Below are 8,084 nucleotides of genomic sequence, written 5' to 3' on the forward strand. Positions count from 1 at the left end.
ATAGATTTATTTACCGATCTCATCGTCTCAAAGCTTAATTAAGCAATTTCAATGATAAGAATATGTCTTTTTGCAATTTCCAACAATTTGTAAGTCTCATTCATGCCATATTTTTTATTCCTTTTTTAAAATATTGTTTTTATCTTAATTTTTATTCTACTCATTAATTTTAATATTTCACCAATCTCAAAAATTGAAATAAGATAGAAGAAAATCTAAATAATATTATTTGTTGTCTTATTTAATTTTTTTACAATCATTTTAGACTAGATTACAAAATCCACAACTACAAGGATTGTGAAAATAGATAAAGTAAAAATTTAAACTTATGGGTGCAAATATAATAACAAAATTTTCTTAAAAAAACGCTATAACTAGATGACAACTTGTGGAATTTTCTAAAATAATCTTAAGGGAACATCTCAATCACACCCACATATACCGCCAGATAAGGAATGGGGAAGAATTTCCAACACAATACACTTCGGTTTAAGATGAAATGGGCATATCTTTGTTTGACAATCAAAATCTTGAGTACAACTAATAATATTCGCTGAAATGAAAAAAGAAAATAAAAGACTTTAGTTGAATGAGATAAAATAAAACATAGCAAGTAACTGGGGAAAATTGAAAGGATAAAAATTGGTTACCGTCAACGTTCATTGCAAAAGGAAATAGGGAAATAAAGATAAGCATAACATTAACAAATTTAATAACTTCAGCCATATTTTCAACCCTTTTTTTTTTGGTTACAATATTTTCAACCCTTTGCATTGCATGTAAGAAATATTATATAGTTTAATCACGTTATAATTTATAAAGTACACCCTCTCGTTAGATACATTATATAGTTTTTAGCGCTTACCGATTGGTAAAAAAATCCTTCCTAAAATTAGAATCATTGTTAAATATCTCCTAAGTATAACAAAGTGTTATTTTTGTCCCTTTAGCAACCTTAGTAAACAGGTCACATAAAAAACCTATTGAATCAAAATAATTCATTTTGTTTTACAAATAATCCATTATTTTAAAATTTTTCATGAGAGAAAAGAAATAACAAAGAGGAATAATAGCATCGGGTTTTATGAACCCTAGACTATAGCAAAGCTATCACTAATGTATATGATATGTTTAATATTCATCAATAATTCCTCAAGATATCATTTATGTTTTTTACTGAATCAAGAGTGAGGAAAACATCAATGAACTGCTGGACATCCCGACTAGGTCGGCACCCCCAGGGGACTTCAATCCTCTGCCACTCACCCATATATTATATATATAGAAAAAAGGGAAAAAATATGTACAAGAGGGGAGAAAAACCAAACCTTCAAAAGAAAACAACAAAAAGAAATTACGGAAAACAAAAATTAGGTAACCCAAAACGGTCCCTAAAATAATACTCCCAAACAAAAACGGGCATAATATCCCAGCAAACCTTGGTGGGGTTTAGCATGGGAAAGGGAAAGAGTTTCCCACCATGGGAAAGTAAATATTGACCATTAGATCATGTAAAGAACATAGTTTTATCATAGACTCTCAACATTAATTTTTTTTTGCTTTAGCTTCCACCACCGCTCTCTCTTCCATCACCATTAACCCATCAGCAACAACAATATCAAAATTTCCTTAAAATGAAAACACGGTCTCCACTCACCCACCACCATTAGTAATTATTAAACTTCAATCATCATCTTAGTCAATTGAGAGATGAAATACCAATTTAATAAATCATCTTCTTAATCTTCACTCACTCACTTGTAACAAAACCCCAATTTATTATTTTATCACTCACCTTTTCCCCCAAGTGAGTGAGTGAAGATTAAGAAGATGATTTATTAAATTGTTTCCATTTTCTAGACTTATTTCATTTTTTGAGATCTGATTCTGTTTGTTTGAGTTGTTTAGTTTTAATTTGATTTATGGAAGACATGTGAAGGAGAGATGATGTTGGAAGATAGGGAAAAAAGATAATCTAGTGTTGAGAGTGTACCATAAGACAATGTTCTTTACTTAATCTAATGGATAAAATTTACTTTCTCATGGTGGGAAACTATTGTCCATTTCCATGCTAAATGCCACCCCAAACCTTACCTGAGAGAGTGTGACCGAGACTAACAAACTTATCTGCGCAGCCATTGCCTTCTCGGTAAATGTGAGAGGAGAGAACCTGTAAACCATGAGAAAAAAATTGTAGGGTGATTAGTTTATTAATTTATCATGATCCTCATGAATTTTCTATTCTATCGACTTATTACAGTTATGCAAGTTGTGGTAGTATGTTATACTTGCCATAAATTTGTGGGTCTTCATCTTCTTAACCTTTATGTCATTTAAATTCAATTTAAATTGATTTAATTTACTGTTTCTGAGAATTGTTTGAAAAATTCAATTTTTTATTGTTGATGATTTACACACCCACTAAAGAGTTTCACGATAATCACAACTAATTACAAATGCTCAAGGACACATCCAAGTGACTTCCTATCCTCAAGCACACAAGCAAGGGACTACTAAATACTAAATCAAAACTGAAAGAGATTTCTAAGAGTTTATAGATAAAAGAATTTTCTTACATTTGATATACAATCAGATGTGTAAACAATTAGATAAATGAACAAACTCTCAAGACTTATAATTTCTAATATATGAACTTAGTAAGAAATTCTTAAGTCTTATACACGCTTTTGAGTTTGATAGATTAAGGACAAAGTTAAAATTACATAGTCTTGTTATAATTCTTCAAGTCTTCAGCTCCTTATATAGGAAAGTCTGAAGAGTCGTTGATGGGACATTTGAAATTCATTTACTGCAACTGGGATTATTCGTTCATTCTTTTTGTCCTTGAAGTTCTTTGTTTGTATCTGCAAATAATCAGAAGAAGACAAACTTTACTATCTGCGTCTAATAGAGACAACTTCATAAGAGGACAAATTCTGACATGGATTATGGGTCCCTCAGAATCTTCTACCTTTTGGAGTCTGTGTTGGAACAAAATGTGTTTCACAATAAACCTTAATGAATTTTGATGATAACAAGGTATTAAAAATTGTCAATTGGTTATTGCTAATAATTGTTCAAGTGTACAGGACCATAGGCAAAGTTAATCAATTTCAATAGGTCTTGGAAGAACAATAGAGAGCAAAGGAATCTAAAGCATCTAAAGAAAACTGCGTCTGAAGCTATGAAGTGCTTCTGAAGTAACAAGTGCCTATGAAGTAATGACGTCATCAGAAGCAGAAGTCCATCAGAAGCAGAAGTCCATCAGAAGCTATATCATCACCATAAGCTATAGTTGATCAGTAAATTTAAACTGAAGTTTCAAAGGAGCTGTTTTTCGTTTTAATCTCGTCTAAGAAAACGAAGAATTTAAAGGGAGGTATCAACGGTCATTTGAAAAGCACTGGGTGCTTGTCCTTCTCTGAAGAGTTGACAAAGTACAAGTGTACAACCACTACCTCCATTACTCTGTTTTTGTCTACGCTATAAGACAAGACAACAACTCTGCCTGCAGAAATGTTCCTTCAAGATAGGAATAAATTTGAAGTTGATCCTTCATAGGACTACACCTAAATCAGGCAAGAGATTACTGGTGGATGATCAAAGGAACTCAACGACTCTTTAGACGTGCTAAAAATCTCAACGTCTCTCTACTTACCACTATATAAAGGAGTGAAGACTTGAAGATTGGCAAGAGACATCAACAAGTTAAAAGCGCCAACACTCTGCCAAATTTGATTCTATAAAGCACTTTGAATTTCTGCACTAATTTGATACATCTTAGAAATTCTCAAGTCTAGAGTCTTTATTGCATTGTATTGTGAACACCACTGATTGTATATCAAGTGTTCAAAGTCAAACATTTTCTGTGTAACTTTGTTTGAATAGAAGCCTCTCGCCTGCGTGCTTGAGCCTTAGAAGAATCTTGCTTTAGTGCTTGAGCATTGGAAGTCTCTCGCCTGCGTGCTTGAGCATTTGAGAAGTCTCATACTAGAGAGTATTGAGCATTTGTAATCTATGTGATTATTAGTGGAAATCTCCTTGGAAGTGCAAGGGGGACTGGACTACTTCCGGTTTGTGGAAGGAACCAGGATAATTGCTTGTGTCTCTCTTTCTTTTCTCTGTTCTGTTTTCATTCGGCTGCATATCTGATTCTGAACATCACATCAGAAGCATTCCTAACCAGCTTCTGAAGTGATACCAGAAGAAGAACTTTTTAAGAGAAAAAGAAAACACAATTCAACCCCCCCCCCCTTCTTGTGTTTTTCTCACCTTCAATTGGTATCAGAGCTTGCTCTGTTATCAAAGCACTTAACCGTGTGACAGATCAAGATCCGAGAAAAACATGTCTACTGAGGAAACTGAATCTTCTACAACTACAAGGTACAATAATGTTAGTCATGACTATATGAAGATGAGTGATAAATCCACTGATAAGGCAATGTTTGCATCACTCTGTGCTAACTACGAAGGTAGCAAGAAGGTTAAAGAAGCAAAGGCACTAATGCTAGTTCATCAGTATAAGCTGTTCAAGATGAAGGATGATGAGAATATAGAGGAGATGTACTCAAGATTTCAAACTTTAGTATCTGGACTGCAAATACTGAAGAAGAGTTATGTTGCTTCTGATCACGTAAGCAAGATTCTGAGAAGCTTGCCTTCTAGATGGAGACCCAAAGTAACTGCCATTGAGGAAGCTAAGGATCTAAACACTTTGAGTGTTGAAGATCTTGTCAGTTCCCTCAAGGTACATTGTTGAAGATCTTGTCAGTTCCCTCAAGGTACATGAAATGAGTCTGAATGAGCATGAATCCTCTAAGAAGAATAGATCTATTGCTCTACCATCTAAAGGAAAGTCTTCCAAAGCTTATAAGGCCAGTGAATCTGAAGAAGAGTCACCAGATGGAGATTCTGATGAAGATCAATCTGTGAAGATGCTATGCTGTCTAACAAGCTTGAATATCTAGCAAGGAAGCAAAAGAAGTTTTTGAGCAAGAAGGGTGGTTATAAGAACTCCAAGAAAGAAGATCAAAAGGGATGCTTCAACTGTAGGAAGCCTGGACATTTCATTGCTGATTACCCTGATCTTCACAAGGAGAAGTCAAAGAGCAGACCTAAGAAACCAAGTTTCAGCTCTAGCAAATTCAGAAAGCAAATCAAGAAGAGTTTGATGGCGACCTGGGAAGATCTGGATAGTGAATCTGGTTCTGATAAAGAAGAAGCAGATGATGATGCAAAAGCAGCCATGGGGTTAGTGGCAACAGTATCATCAGAAGCAGTATCAGAAGCTGAATCAGATTCAGAAGATGAAAATGAGGTATATATTCCAAAATTCCCAGACAAGAACTTGTTGATTCTCTTAAAGAACTCTTATCACTATTTGAACACAGAACCAATGAGTTGTCTGATTTAAAAGAAAAATATGTTGATTTAATGAAACAACAAGAAACAACTCTATTGGAATTGAAAGCTTCTGAAGAAGAACTCAGAGCGTTTAACTTCATATCAACCACATATGAAGACAGACTCAAGATTCTTTGTCAGAAGCTACAAGAAAAGTGTGATAAAGGTTCTGGCAACAAACATGAAGTTTCCTTAGATGATTTTATTATGGCGGGCATTGACAGAAGCAAGGTAGCTTCTATGATCTACAACATATACAAAAACAATGGCAAAGGGATCGGATACTCTGAGGAGAAATCCAAAGAGTACAGTCTCAAAAGCTATTGCGATTGTATTAAGGATGGATTGAAATCCACCTTTGTGCCTGAGGGTACTGATGCTGTAACTGCTGTTCAGTCAGAACCTGAAGCTTCTGGTTCTAAGGCTAAGATTACATCAAAGCCAGAAAACCTCAAGTCTAAGGTTATGACAAAATCTGATCCTAAGACTACAAAGATCAAAATTCTGAAAAGATCAGAACCTGTTCCGCAGAGTCTGATCAAACCAAAACCTAGAATCCTAAAGTCAAAGGGTCAGAAGAACAAAACAGTTACTGCTTCTGAGAAAACAATACCCAAAGGTGTTAAACCTAAAGTATTGAATGATCAGAAGCTACTTAGCACTCAGCCCAAGATACAAGGGTGGAAAAGTAAAACCTCCATAACTAACCCAAAAGGACCCATGAAGATATGGGTACCAAAGTCTGAATTGATCAACACTGCAGGTATGCCTAAGGGCAAGAGAGAAACAAAGGTCCTGGTACCTAGACAGCGGGTGTTCAAGGCATATGACAGGAGAGAAAGCTTTGTTCCTCACCCTTACCATGACAGGTACCATTGGTAATTCCTCCATTTCAATTAATAATGTTTGACTAGTAGATGGTCTGAAGCATAACCTATTGAGCATCAGTCAATTTTGTGACAATGGGTATGATGTTATGTTCAGTAAGACCAACTGCACTCTAGTCAACAAGGATGACAAATCCATTACCTTTAAGGGAAAGAGAGTTGAGAATGTCTACAAGATTAATTTCTCTGATCTGGCTGATCAGAAGGTAGTTTGCCTTCTATCAATGAATGATAAAAAGTGGGTATTGTAACGCCCTCTCTAATTATTTGATTATTTTAAATAAGTTTAGAATATACTTATATGATTTGTGTGATTTATATGATTTATTTTGATGAGTGATATTTTGTTATGTTATATGTTGATATTTATTAGTATAATATAAATGTTATTTGATTTAGAAATATGTATATGTTTTAGAAAAATATATGTTAATTGGTTTAGAAAATATATGTTATTTGTTGAAGAAATAAATATGGTTTGTTATAGAAATATATGTGATTTGTTGTAGAAATATATGTTATTATATTATAGAAATATATATGTTATTTGATTTAGGAATATAATATATGTCATTTGATTTAGAAATACATATGTTATTTGATTTAGGAAATGAATATATGCTATTTGATTTAGAAATATATATGCTATTTGGTTTAGAAATATATATAATCTGTTATAGAAATATGTATGATTTGTTATGGAAATATATATATATATATATATATATATATATATATATATGTTATAGAGATATATTTGTTATTTATTATTGTTATAGAAATATTTTATATATATGTATATATTAGAATAGAATATTAATATTTGGATTTAAGAGAAAAAATAAGTAGGTTAAAGATTTATATAAATAGGAAAGACCTAGTTTAGAAAAACATAACGTACGTACGACTGCTTTTGGAGAAAAGGGAGAAAAAGTCAAGAGAAGAGGGAGAGACCTAGAGGGGCTGCGATTTCTGCAAATTAAGGTAAGGGTGAGACTAACTTTGCAATTCTATTAAGTATGTGAATCAACGGTTACATTTAACATGATGTAGGATGAGTTTAAGAGGTATCGGGAATTAGGTCAAATTGATAAAATTGATGATTAAACGGTAGGAATTGATTAGATTGCTGTAAAAAGTGTTCCTGGACCTTAGATTATGTTTAGGACAAACTTTTAAATCAATATTAGGCTTTGAACCATGTTAGTTGATGGATTTTTGAGAAAACCCGTATTCTGCCCGAGCCTATGTTCATCGCTCGCCTTGGCGAGGGATGATCCTCGCCTCGCGTGTGATGAACTTCATCGCTCGCCACGTGAGCCCTTTCCCTTCGCCTCGCGAGTTCTTTTGGTATTGCTCGCCATAGCGAGCAACCTTACTCGCCATAGCGAGCTAAGGCAGAGAGCATGTTGGATTTTGTAATTTCGACTTTTTAGTTGGACCTTGAGTGCCTTTGAGTGCCTGAACATACCTACTAATGATTAGGGAACGAATGGGAACGAGATTGAACCTAGAACAACCTTAGTTGGAAAGTTGGCTTGTACTCGCCACGGCGAGCAGATGCCCTCGCCTCGCGAGCACTTCCAGAATTGAGTGCTTTTAGTGCATTGTGAGACTTGAGTTGCTTGGATTGGTTAGAAATGAACTTTAGGTACATAGTGTGACCTATTAAAGATAATGATTGTGAATTGTGAAGCTATATTGAAATGCTAAGTGTTTATAATGTGATTTATTGATTGATTGCATTACTTGAATTATTATTGAATGATCAGGAAGTTGTTGAAAATGATTTGA

General features: G+C 34.0%; 1 long non-coding RNA gene across 1 annotated transcript; it reads right to left on the reverse strand.

The window, feature by feature from the left end:
* Positions 1-204: 204 nt before the first annotated feature.
* LOC120580004 (uncharacterized) lies at positions 205-818 on the reverse strand. The gene is made up of 2 exons (XR_005645616.1): positions 651-818; positions 205-553 (listed from the first exon to the last, which is right to left on the reverse strand). It is a non-coding gene; the product is annotated as an uncharacterized lncRNA (long non-coding RNA).
* Between the last annotated feature and the right edge of the window lie 7,266 nt (positions 819-8,084).

Source organism: Medicago truncatula, chromosome 4, assembly GCF_003473485.1.
Source record: "Medicago truncatula cultivar Jemalong A17 chromosome 4, MtrunA17r5.0-ANR, whole genome shotgun sequence".
Lineage (NCBI taxonomy): Eukaryota > Viridiplantae > Streptophyta > Magnoliopsida > Fabales > Fabaceae > Medicago > Medicago truncatula.